Genomic DNA, 14,518 nt, shown 5'->3' on the forward strand with positions numbered 1-14,518 from the left:
TTGCACACAGTTCAAGTTATAGATAGTTGTACTTAAATCTAAGTACCACTTAAACATTTATAAATCATCAAATTTCTATTTCAAAAAATAAATATAGTCCTCCTAGAATAATCATCAACAAATAGGATAATGTACTTGTCATCTTTGTAGCTTTGTAGATCAATTGGTCCTCACAAGTTAGTACAAAAAATCTCCAAAATTTCTATAGACGGGTGATACTTAATTTCAAAGCTAGATTTTGTCATCTTGCCGAACTAACATTGTTTTTATATCATATTGTCAGGCTTCTTTAGTTTAGGAAAACATTTGACTCTTTTTATGTTACCGATATTGACTATGATATCAAAGTTAAAATGAAATACCTCTTGTTTCATAACCAAAAATCATGTCAAATTATACAACAAGACAAGTAGCATCATTCATATCTAGATAAAATAGATTACCTCTAGTATGATCACCTTTCTCAATCAGTTTCCCATTAGTGTCATAGATCTTTCTTATCTTGTTCTCAAACTCAACTCTACAACATCAATTATTTAGTTGTGACACAGTAAACAAATTATAGTTAAGTCCTTCAACATAACAGGTATTTTCATACATAATTTTTTTCGTGAGTTTGATAGATCCTATTCCTTTTACTAGACATGGTACATCATTACAAAACCTTACACTATTTCCACCATAACAATTTAGGGCAATGATCATACTTTTATCTGCATTCATGTGATGGGAGCACCCATTATCAATGATCCACTTGTCACTATTTTTTACATAAGATACTAGTGCAATTTTCTCATCCTCATTATAATCATCCTTCATTACATCATACATCACTTCATCATCATGCTATTTAGATGTATCTTAGGTTTCCTTATTTACAATGTAGAAAGACTTCTAGCCTTTTTTCTTTGTAATCTTTGTTGTCCTCATCTCTTTTCCTTTTGTATTTTTCTCCACTTCTATTGTTCTTCTTTTATAGACATCTAGCAGAAATATAACTAACCTCACTAAAAATAAAACACATGATTGGTAACTTAAATTTAAATTCTCCTTTACATCTATGAAATCTCCTTTCTAGCAATGTTTAAAGTTGTTTTATATTCTTCTCATCTATATCACTATAACTAGAAACATATTTTACATTTTCTTTCTTCTCTTTAGGTTCCTTTAATGATAGTTTAGCTTTGAAAGCATATTCAAAATTTTGAGATTTGAATTTATCATAATTAGAGAGTTCAAAGAAAGTGACTCTACCTAGTAAACCTTCAAGAGACATATTAGAACCTAGTATACATATAAATTTTTGTAGGGAAGAAACCCTAATAACATATATGGGTAGTAGTGTTCTCAATACATTGTTTAATATAGTGTCATTATCCATCTTACCATTATCTCCTCTTATAGCACTAATAACATCTTTTATTCTAGATCAATATTGAGAAATGTTATTACCTTATTTCATCTTCATGACATCAAACTTACCTCTAAGACTTTCAAATTTGTCTCCCAAAACATTTGTGTCTCCTCCATAAATAGTGTGAAGAGAATACCACATCTTCTTTGCACTCTCATAACCCTTGATGTCATCAAACTCAAAATAACTTAGGGCAGAGTCAATTTGCAACATTGCCTAATTCTATTCTTTCTTCTTTTTTAGATCATCTATAGTTTGGGCTCCAACAAAATTTACATGTTCAGTGGTGATGGTAGATTGTGTATGGTCTCCAAGACCTCATAGGTACATCTTCATCAAACTTTTCCATGGAAGGAAGTTCTCCTTGTAAAGAATGAGTACCTCTCTTTTTGACATCTTGATCTTTTGCTTCTAGTACCTTCAAACTAGTCTTCTTAAGTGCTATGATGCTCGAATACCAATTGTTGGAATTCTTTAGAATAATAAATATAGGAGGATGGAGGTGGGGGGTGAATTAGTTATCTAAAGTCTAGATGTACAAATAAAAATGTCAATGCTTAGTTGAACCATATCTATAAAACCTTGTCACACATGCATCTATTAGATCATACAATACTTAATCTTTGTAGGTTACTATGCTAGGTCAAAAGAACTTTATGGAAATGTAAACATGAAACATAAAATATTCAATAATACATTTGATATAAGGATTTTACATAGAAACCTAATTTGGAAAAAAACCACCAGTAACATGTTACTAATTCTCACTCTTATGAAATGATACCTAGTGAAAGGCCAACCCTATTAGAGGTTACAATACACACTATTAAATATGACCTAGTTAAAGGATTTCAATCACCCAGTTATTACTGAGCCTTGTTAGAGGACTTGAGACCATTCCATTAGAATGTCATCTAGCTAAAGGATTTACAAATGACTTTTAGGTAAACCATAATCCAAAAGGGTTACCCTAGATTGATACAATGATTAGAAAGGAATAGTAAGGCTTGATTTGATAATAAATTACATCTCACTTTCATATTATAGGTCTTTGTTTCAGTCCTCCATTCTACCTAGATTTCACACACTTCATCTCTGATAGCTTTTTCACCCTTCAAGCATTCATACTCTTAAGCCTTCTTTCTTTGCATGCCAATTACAATCAATTCTATTTGGCTACTAAATGAGGCAATTCCCTAGAATCCTTTTCTTCCCTAGCTTCTCATACATAATAACCTTTTCTTTGGAGCATCTATCTCTATAAATGGAGGATTAATATATTTTTCTACTTAACTACAATTGTTCATTTTAGGGTTAGGTAGAATTAGGTAGGATACAATAGACCTACCCACTTTTGCATTTGGTTTGTCTAGAATATTTTTCTACAATATTCGTTGAATTCCCCTTAAAATGGTTTACCTTGAATTCCATGCCACCATCTTGTCATAGTTATCTTCCACACACTTCACATAATTCAATAAAATAAAATAGTTAGCTCATATTCATCAAATCTTCAATTTAGCACATTTACTAGCACTTGACATCACTATGTTGTCACTAGAAATCTATACTATTCTTTTGCTCAACCAAAACTAGTTACTTAGAAAACACTAAAGAATACTTATGCTCAACACAAACTAAAATTTATTCAACATATACTAGCAATTACTCAGTTTGAACTATTTTTCATCTTTTCTCAGCTCCTCTTGATTTTCACTTGGCTTGTACTAATTTCTCCTCAGCTTGTATTGACTGCTTGGCAAGGCTTGGTAGATACTTTTCTTGATCTTCTTTTAGGATTAAATTTAGTAATGTTTCATTTCAAACTATAAGTAGATAAAAAATACACTATAGTATCAATGTCTTACTTGGTCTCATTGCTTCTTTTGCATACCAAATAACTCAACCTTTATCTAGGTGCTATTATTCTCTCTACTATTCAAATCATCTTCATCAATCAACTAAATGATAGCTTTTGGACAAAAAAAATAGTTGTCTTAGCAAAAGGTAGCAAGTTTGACATCATTGACAAAATAATGATTGCTCCATTGTAGATTCTCCACTTCAAAACAATCTTATATAGATATTTTAACATTTTTTTAATCCATTTTGTCTTTTAATTTTAATTTCTATATATATATATATATATATATATATATATATACACACACACACACATATATATAAACATACATATATATATACATATATATATGTGTGTGTGTGTGTGTGTGTGTGTGTGTGTGTGTGTGTGTGTGTGTGTGTGTATGGAGGGAAAATGGTAGAACATAAGTTATACAAATGTAATATTAACTCCTAGTGGAGGGTTGTATAATTTTTCTATGGTTGTGATATTTGTTAATGCCATGCATAGTAAACTCTAGCAAGTGGGCCAAGAAGAATGAGAAAAAAACAATTTCATGATGCCTAAAGTGATTAACAAAAAGAAAGTGGCATTAATAGAAAACCCCAAATCTACCTTCAAGGGTGAAATAATTCATCACAACCTTGCATACATGGTCTCAAGGCTTTGTGAGTTCCTATTTATTGAATAAGTACCATGTAATTTGATAGGTGCTACATTTTTCAAAAGAGTTTGTTGACAGTAGTATCATCTAGAATCCTACTACTCTTTTTCAACTTGTATTTGTTATTAGAAATAATAATTTCCTGAGAAATTAAATCTTTATTTTGTTTGATATAATTGATTAATTGTGTGTTTTCCTTGATGTTACAGAAATGTCATATCAATTGACAATTAGTGCATGCCAAGCTCACTTGGTCAGTGAAGACAATTTTCCTAGTCTACTTAGCATTCTTGAGTTTACTCTGTGCAGAAGGTAGTTTCTACAGAGCTCACTCAAGCGTCGAAGGAAGTTAAGTAGAAAAGAGTGTTAATCGAGCTCACTCAACAAACAAAGGGAAAGTTGAACAGAGTTAGTGTAAACTAAGTTCACTTGGTTACCAAAGGAATTTTAAAATTTACTAGTGTTACCCAAGCTTCTGTTGGTTAACACAGGAAATCAATTTAGAACTAGTTTCTATTGAGCTGGGTCAGCTACCAAAAGCTTTTCTTATTTTTGACATATAAAGCATAATGGTTTACCTATCAATTCTAGCCAAATGAGGTGATGAATATTGGTTATTCTAAGTTGTACATGAGCCAACTTGACAATTTGAAAGGTATAAGTTAAAGGTCAAGTTGTGATTTCAATGTGTGTGAGATGCAAGTTGAATGAGTTAAAAGAGATAAGAAGAGGAAGAAAACTTGAAGGATGAGCATATATCCTTGTGGAGTAGAAAAGTATTATTCAATTAGGAAGGATCAAGCATGAACCATAATAGAGATATGTAATTAGCAATTTAGTTGCATCACTATTAGGTCATTTCATTGTTACTTTCTAACCATTGTAACAATGATAGAAAATCTGTTAACATAGGTGGTTTAACAACCATTTGTAAATCCTCTAATAAGATGGCAATTCCATTGAATTGTTTCAAGACCTTTTCCAAGGCCACTCCTAAAAAATTGATTAAATCTTCTAATAGGGTCACACCTAACAATGTGTTTTATAACCTTTAATAGGGTTGGTTCTTAATAGGGGTCACTTCAGAAGAGTAGAAAACAATAACTAGTTACATTGGTAGTTTTTTCCAAATTTGATTTCCACCTTAAATCTTGGTGTCTCATGTGTTCATGTTATTTTCTTTCATGCTTGTAATTAATTATTGATAACATCTTAAGATTTACTATATGTAATTCACACTCTACATTTACCTCGCTATAGAAAATTTTCTCTTTATTTACTGAGTATTAGCAGTAATCAATTTTATCAATTTGAATTGTATAATTGACATCTAAGGGACCTGAGATTTATTTTAGGGGTAATTGATACACCCCCCCTCCTTAGTTACTCTTCTTATATTTCCAAAAATTGGTATTAGAGCTTTTGGTGCTTGCAGAGAAGGTTTCAAGGACCTAAGCTAAAGATCAGTACGTCTTACAAGAGAGAAATTCCAAAGCTAAATAGAGACAACTTTACAGCATGGTAAGGACTTATGATGCTTCATCTGGCTACCATCAATGATTCAAGATGCAAATATCTTGATGAAGAATATAAAACTCCCACTAGAACATTATTAGTTGATGATATTTCTGAGAAGAAGAACCATAACACCATGATGATTGAAATTGGATCTACTCTCAGTTATGTTGAATTGTATGAGGTCAAAGATTGTAAAACTACTTTTGATATGTGGAACAAACTGAAAGAAATCTATAGAGGTGATGACAATGTAAGAAGAGCCAAAGCAAAAAGCCTAGAGGATAATTTGATCAAATGAGGATGAGGGAAGATGAAAATGTTACAAAATATGTGGAAAGAATCAAGGCCAGTGTTAGTGCAATTAAAGCATTTGGAGGAGAAATCAAAGAAGAAACTGTTATATATAAAGTACTCAAAAAATTTCTTCCTATCTATGAAATTAGAGTATCTTCCATTCAAGAAAAGAGATGTGATCCAAAAAACAAGATAGATTTGGATGCCCTAGTAGGAAGATTGATATCTTTTGAACTAGATAATTTTGACAGCTATGTTCTTGCTTGCAAGAATATTGAATCTACATTTGAAGCTAAACTCTCACTCAAAGAAAAAGGTAAGAAAATAAAAGATAATCAATCAAAAAGTGAAGAAGAAATTGAAGAAATTTTAGATAGTGATCTTGAAATTGTTGAACCTCTACTTGCAAATAAATATTCCAAGAGCAGAGGAAAGCACAAAGGTAAGATCCCTCTAATATGTTTTTCTTGTGAAGAAGTTGGTCATATTGCTGCTAGGTGTCCAAATAAAGAAGGCAAGAAAGAAAAGAAAAGCCACAAGTACAAAGGCAAGAAGGAATTCAAAGGTCACAAATCCTACAAAGACAAAGGTAGGATAACTTGTTTTATGGCTAAAGATTCTAATAATAGTGTAGATGAAATAGTATATATTGTTGTAGAAGATGAATTTGATGATGAAGGAGATAAGATGGCACTTGTCTCTCATGTTAGAAAAATTTACACATGGATCATAGATAGTGGATATTCTCACCATATGACTAGAGACAAAACTAAGTTTGAACATTTTGAACACTATGATGGAGGTAGTGTAAGGTTTTAGAAAAATGAACCTTGTTGCATAAAAGGGAAAGGCCAAATCTCATTAACTAATGAACTTGTATGTGACAATGAACTATTGGGTTGAAGGACTAAAACAAAATTTTCTAAGTGTGGCACAACTAAGAAACATTGGATTCAAAGTAGAATTCATGAATGGCAAGGCAAGCCTACTAGATAACCAAGGGAATCTAATTGGATTAGGCAGACAAACAAAAGGGAACCTATTTTATCTTGGTCTTGGTGATTGTTCATGTTTTGTTGCTCAAGTAAAAGAAAGTTGGCTATGGCCCATAAGGCTATGCCATGTAAACTTTGATAATATGGTCAAGATTAGAAAACTTAGAAGAGTAAGAGGTCCACCTAATTTAAAGAAACCTAATGTTGGGTTATGCAAAAATTGCCAAATTGGTAAAATGGGAAAGACTAATTTTAAAAGAAAAATCTATTAGTCATAAGATGTCTTTGAAATTGTGAATACTAATTTATGTGGACCCATTGGAATATAAATTTATAGTGGAGAAATTTTTTTCATTCTTTTTGTTGATGATTATTCTAGAATGATGACTATTAAGTATCTAAAAGAAAAATCAGAAGCTTTTGAGAAATTCATATGGTATCTTTCTAGAGTAGAAAAGGAAATTGGAAAAAGATTGAAATGCTTGAGATATGATAGAGGTGTTGAATTCATCTCACATGAATTCAACAATTTCTACATTGAAAGAGGAATAAAAAGACAAGTATTAGCCCTTGGTACACCTAAGTAGAATAAAAAAGCTAAAAGAAGAAATAGATCAATCATGGATTGTACAAGGACACCAATGATTGAGAAGAATGTTGCTATCAAATACTAGAAGGAAGCTATCAACACTGCAGTTCATACTTTGAACTAAGTTTAGTTGAAGAAAGACTCAAACAAAACTCCCTATGAATAATGGTATGGCTACAAACCCAATGTAAGTTACTTGAAGGTATTTTGCAGCAAATGTTATATCTTGAAAGAATCTAGAAAAGGAAAATTTGATGTAAAAGCTGATGAAAAATATATTTCTATGATATTCCTATAGAAGTAAAGCATAAAAATGTTTGATTTGACTACTCAAAATATCATAGAAAGTGCACATGTAGGAATTCATGAGTATGTAGAAAAGACTGAATAAGAAAGAAAAAGGGAGCTAGAAGATTAAAAAATATTTTTTTACTATGAACCTGATACATTTCCAAATAAATTTGACACAAAGTTGACTTCATCTCCAAAGCTATCCAAATCTCCATCAATTGTTGAGTTGCAGGAAGTGAAAACCAAATCACAGGGATCTGAATCACATTCAAAGGCTACCAAGATAGTGCATACCGTGTCTTAAGAACCTAAGATAGAAGTTGAGATTGAAAATGAAGATAGTGGAATTCATTCAAAAGTCAAAGAGTCAATATTGGCTAAATATGTCAAAAGGCATCATGCAGCCGATCAGATCATTAGAGACAAGTTAGATGTCCAACAATGACAAGAAGCAAACTAAAAGGTACATGTTTACTTGCTAAATTTGAACCTAGAAGTAATAAAGATGCATTATAAATTGAAATTTGGATTGAGGCTATGAATGAAGAAATATAATAGATATAAAAGAATAAAAATTGGAATCTTGTACCTAAGCCCAAAGATAAGAATGTGATTGGTACAAAATGGGTATTCAGAAATAAGCTGAATAAAGATAGAAAAGTGTCGAGAAACAAAGAATTATTGGTATGTAAAGGATATTCTCAAGAAGAAGGTATTGATTGTAGTGATACTTTTACCCCTATTACAAGATTAGGTGTTAGGACTTTACTTGTTTATGCAGCTCATAGAGGTTTCAAAGCATATCAGATGGATGTTAAATCTGTATTTTTGAATGGAATTCTTGATGAGGAAGTCTACATTGAACAACTAGAAGGTTTTTTTGATCCAGATAAAATTGACATGGTCTACACATTACACAAAGACCTATATGGTCTAAAACAAACTCCTAGAGCTTGGTATGAAAGACTGCATAACTATTTGATACAAATTGGTTTTGAAAGAACAAATGATAACATCAGCCTATACATCAAGGAAGGACTAGATAAGAAGATTTTTGTTGGCAAAAATATTTGTGGATGATACCCTATTCATAGGAAATGATGATCTATGTAAAGAATTTTCAGAACAAATGAATAAAGAATTTGAAATGTCCATGTTTGGTGAAATAAAATTCATTGTTGGATTGCAAATACAATAGAAGAGGAATGGTATATATATCACTCAATCTAAATATATTAAAGGGATACTAAAGAAATTTGGAATGGAGGATTCATAACTAGTTGGAATCCCCATGTGTATTGGAATTAAGCTTACCAAAGATGATGACTCCAAAGAAGTAGATTAGATCTTATAAAGATCAATGATTGGAAAATTACAGTATGTTGTACATACAAGGCTTGATATTACCTTAGCAGTTAGGATAGTGGCAAGATTGTTAGCTAAATCCAGAGAAAACCACATGATGGAAATAAAAAGAATACTAAGATACCTGAAAGGTACTAAAGACTATGGCTTATGGTACAAACTTAGAGGTAACCTTAACTTAAAAGTATTTACTGATGTTGATTGGGCTGGAAATTTTGATGAAAGAAAGAGCACTAGTGGTGGAGCATTTTTTCTTGGTAAAAGATTGGTATCTTGGATAAGAAAGAAATAAAGTTGCACATCTCAATCCATAGTAGAAGCAGAATATATAGTAGCAACAGTAAATTGCTCTAATATTGTTTGGTTCAAATAGTTGTTGGAAGGAATGAAGTTTAAAATCAAAGAGCCAATAGTGATGTATTGTGATAACACCAGTGTAATCAAAATATCAAAGAATCTAGTGATGCATTCCAAAAAAAATCACATTGCTATCAAATATCACTTTGTAAGAGAATTAGTACAGGATAAAGAAATCATATTGGAATATGTGCATAAAAAAGAACAAATTGTAGATATATTCACAAAGCCATTACCTAAGGATGTATTTTTGTATCTAATAGGTAAGCTACCAGTCATTCCTCTATTTGAAGCTCACTAAGTAAAGTTTAGTGATGCATCAACAAGAACCAAGTTGAAAATCATTTAGTTGATGCCGTATTAACAAGGACATATTGTAGATGAATCTATACTCAAGGTACATTAATACTAATCAGAATGATCTTTGACATGTGTTGTCAAAGAGGGAGAAGTTTATTGTCATATCTTTCCAAAATTTTGCAAAAGGAGAAGTTAAGAAGTTCATTCACAGAGGGAGAATGCTAAAAGAGAAGTTTTCTACATAAAATCAAAGAGGAAGAAACTTTTTGATAGATGGAGTCTTGTTCTTAAAATTTTATTGTGCTATGACATGTGTCACCATCAATGCCAAAGAGGGACATTGTTGGATATAATTGATTAGTTGTGTGTTGTTCTTGATGTTACACAAATGTCATATTAGTGGACAGTTAGTGCATGCAAAGTTCACTTGGTCAGTGAAGATAGTTTTCCTAGTCTACCAAGCATTCCTGAGTTTACTCTATGCAGAAGGTAGTTTCTATCAAGCTCCCTTGGGCATCAAATGAAGTTAAGCCAAAAAGAGTGTTAACTAATCTCACTCAGCTAACAAAGGGAAAGTTGAACAAAGTCAGCATGAACCAAGTTCACTCAGTTACCAAAGGAATATTGTGAATTCATAGTATTAACCAAGCTTCTATTGGTTAACACATGAAATCACTTTAGAATCAATTTCTATTGAGCTAGGTCAACTACCAAAGGATTTTCTTATTTTTGGCATATAAAGCTTAATTATTTTACCTATTGATTCTAGCCAACTGAGGTGATGAATATTGGTAATTCTAAGTTGTATTTGAGCCAACTTAACAATTTGAAAGGTATAAGTAAAAGGTCAAATTGTGATTTCAAGGTGTGTGAGATGCATGAATGAATTAAAAGAGATAAGAAGAGGAAGCAAACTTGAAGGATGAGCAGATATCCTTATGGAGTATAAAAGTATTATTCAGTTAGGAAGGATCAAGCATGAACCAGAATAAAGATTTGTAATCAGCAATCTAGTTACATCACTATCAAGTCATTTCATTGTTACTTTCTAACTATTGTAGCAATGATAAAAAATCTATCAATAATGTTGGTTTAACAACCATTTGTAAATCCTCTAACAAGGTGGAAATTCCATTGAATTGTCTCAATACCTTTTGCAAGGCCACTACTAATAGGGTGAGGAAATTCTCTAATAGGGTCACACCTAACAATGTGTTTTGTAACCATTAATAGGGTTGGATCCTAATAGGGCTACTAGTTACATTGGTGTTTTTTTCCCAAATTGGTTTTCCATGTTAAATCATGGTGTCTCATGTGTTCATGTTATTTTCTTTCATGCTTGAAATTAATTACTCATAACATCTTAAGATTTACTAAAAGTATTTCACACTCTAAATTTACCAAGTTAGAACAAATTTTTTGTTTGTTTATCGAGTATCAATAGTAATTAGTTTTATAAGTTTGAATTACACAATTGACATCTAAGGGATCTGGGATTAATTTTAGGGGAAACTGATTCAACCCCCCCAGTTACTCCTCCTATATTTCCAACACATTTATCTTGAAAGGGATACCACTCATTTCAATTGTTGATAAATTGGAGAGAGAGAGAGATTCACCAAACCCTACTATAAGGTTCATTTTCACATCTCTTTTTATTTCTCCTAGATGGAATTTAGGTAGGACCTAATGGGTCATGCTCAGTATTCCTATTCCATGTAAAAAGATTGAGTTAGGTCCTACCCACTTGGTGCCCTCCATTTTCATGTTCTAATTACAAAAGTCAAATTTCTTCACTATTAAAAGGTTTTTCTCAATATCTACATGATATTTCCAAGAATTGGAATGTACACTAGGACATTGAGGGAACCCTAGAGCTTACTAGGGGCCTAGGTTATCAACATATAATATCCCTACTTAAATTAGGGATGTTTGCATCCCTATAATGTGTTTGGGATGTAGTGCATACATACCCTAAGACCTATTTTGGGTCCTCTTGTTGATCCTTGTATTATGACTAATCTGATGCACTTTTCATTTTTCTCCAATGATCTATGAGAGAAGGTTTATTCCAAATCCTTTGTGGGGTAAGTGCAAGAACTTGGGTCTCACTTTTGGGCAAAAAGTGGAAGTATTTTTCCTATTTTTGAATTCTTTTGTCAATTGATGTCAAAAGTCGAGGTATTTAGAAATTGAATATCAATAACTTCAAAAATAAAAAATTTAGTGTTCGAAATCTAGTTTTTGAATATGCAATTTATTTGTGTACCCATATGATAGATTTTTCTTTTGTTATGGATCTTTAAAAACCACTTTTTCAAAATGCCCGTTTCAGGACCATAACACACTCATGTACAAACACCATATTTTGACACAAATAAGTGAATATTTATAAATTCTTTTAAAGGGTGTTACCTAATACACCTAAAATTGATGACAATATTTTTCCTTAATTTTTTATTGAATAATTTTATTATTATTAATTATTAATTGATAATAAAGGTAAATTTTGAAACCTCTCATATATGGACACCATAATTTGATCAAAATTTTATGTTTTTCAAAAATACTTTTTTTTAATCTCAAAAGAATTGTATGTAGATTGATGACATATAAATTAATTTAAGAAAAAATATAAAATAAAAAAGTTATTAAAGTTTTAGTGAACTTCACTATTTTTCATTTAAGTACCACCTTTTATTAAAAAATAATGCAAAAATAGTAAATAAATTATAGCACTATAAAATTTATATTCTTGAAATTAGGATAGTGAGAGCTCTATTGGGTTTTTGTTTCTTAAAAGAATTTCATCGGGAAGATCCTCTAAAAATTATTGCAAGGCATGAATTTGTCAGTTCAATGCCTTTGCCAAATCTTGAGAGGTCAAGGCATAGGCTTGATCTCACCAAGCCTATCCCAAACCAAAATCTGAGGTGAGAGAAAAGAATCCCACCCAATGTTGTAAGAAACAAGCACCCATTATTTGAAATTCAAAAAATAGGTACCTTTTTTGAAAATGTCAAATCGGCATATAAATACCGCCCCAAAAAAAAAAATTTAAATTTTTAGAAGTGGCTACCCATTTTTTAAGAGTAAAAAATGGGTACCTATGTTTTACCCATTTCTAAAAAATACAAATATTTTATGTTTTGAAAAATGGGTACCCATTTTTTGAAAATAAAAAATGTGTACCCAATTTTTCAAAAAATGGGTGCCCATTTTTTAAATTTAAGATTGGGTGCTCGAGCCTAAAATGGGTACCCATTTCTAAAAGAGCACAATCTCAATACATGGACTTCCACAAAATTGAGATGCAGCTCCTTGTTTCTACCCTATGAGCACACCTAATTCCATTATTTGGCTCAAAACAAGAAATCAAACAAGTACACAAATACTATTAGAAATAGGGAATACTAAGGGAGGGGGATGGGAGTGGGGTGAATGAATGTTCCATAAATCATTTTGCAACTATATATATCATTAACAATATTTGAACTTGCATAGATGATAAAGATGAAAAGTAAACATAAGATTAATATAATGGAACTCATAAAACCATTATTTCTGATATAGGGAAAACTTAGCCAAGGGAAAAATCTAATGGGGATGCTACCCACGTAGACATGCACTAAGAAAAAGTATCTTGTAAAATATATTGCCCTATTACGAGTCTATTGCATCTTTATAGTCTATCAGTCTTTGTTAGAAGACTAGGCCTTGTTAGAAGCATCAACCTTATTAGGATATTTTATTACAAAAAAAAGTGCAAGATGATTTTATTTATCAAACATGCATATACAACTGTATAAAGCTATCTATAGAGATAGATACAAAAAACTTTGATTGCTTGTTGATATCTTTAATAATATTTGACCCATCCTTCTAGTTCCTCTCTACAAATAATCATATAGCTTATGTTTTCTAATTTGAACATCCAATTTACATCTATACCAATCACAAAAGTGTGCATATAGACATTATATCATTACAACAAAATTTGACACTTTGCTAAACAAAAAAATGTCTTTTGTACCAAAATATTTAGTTCATTCAACCCTATGCTACCATGCACATAACAAAATCTTCAATTTTGGTTCTACAATATGTGGATAATTAACATCTATTATTTTATCCCAATTTTTTAGTTAAATTATTTTTTAAGTCAAAATAATTCCTTAAACAAAATGCCCATATTTTGTTGTTTACTATGTTCTATCTTGTCAAACCTATTTTTGGCAAATTGCCTATAACTCATCCAAAACTTAATATCTCTTTCAGCACTCTTGCACACATACTCTCTAGGCTCCATAATACATTTCTCTAAGTGCACATAACTTAATGTGCTTCTAGTTAAGCTTACTAAACAAAATAAATTATTTGTTTCATTTTCAAGATAAATAATATGTTTCCATAAATAAAAAGCCTATCAACTACCCTTAGTTAAATTTCCTATAATATCCCCCTTCGAAATTGATAGAAACAAGTGGCAAAAATTGTCTAAGTATGCATAAAATCCTTCAAAATTTTAAAATCTATGCCCTTATAAAAATATACAAAAATTTTCGATCATTCAAAATTTTATGCTGTCACCAATATACATATTTTGTGCCCTCCCTTACATTTTGTTAGCCCCAATTGATATTGTAATTGATGATGCTATTAGTGTATGCAAAAGAGTCATATCAATTTTTATATTTTTAGTGATGTTATTGTCTTAATTGGCTAGACATTATGCTATCTTGGGAAAATACCATGGCATTTGAGTATGAATATGATTTGATTGATGAAAAAGATTTGAGGAAATTGTGATGAACATAGAGTTGATATGAAATGTATCCAATCAGTACTCGAATGAGCTATACAATGA

The sequence above is a fragment of the Cupressus sempervirens genome, chromosome 10 (assembly GCF_028749045.1).
Source record: "Cupressus sempervirens isolate cs-2001-9-10 chromosome 10, ASM2874904v1, whole genome shotgun sequence".
NCBI classification, from domain to species: domain Eukaryota; kingdom Viridiplantae; phylum Streptophyta; class Pinopsida; order Cupressales; family Cupressaceae; genus Cupressus; species Cupressus sempervirens.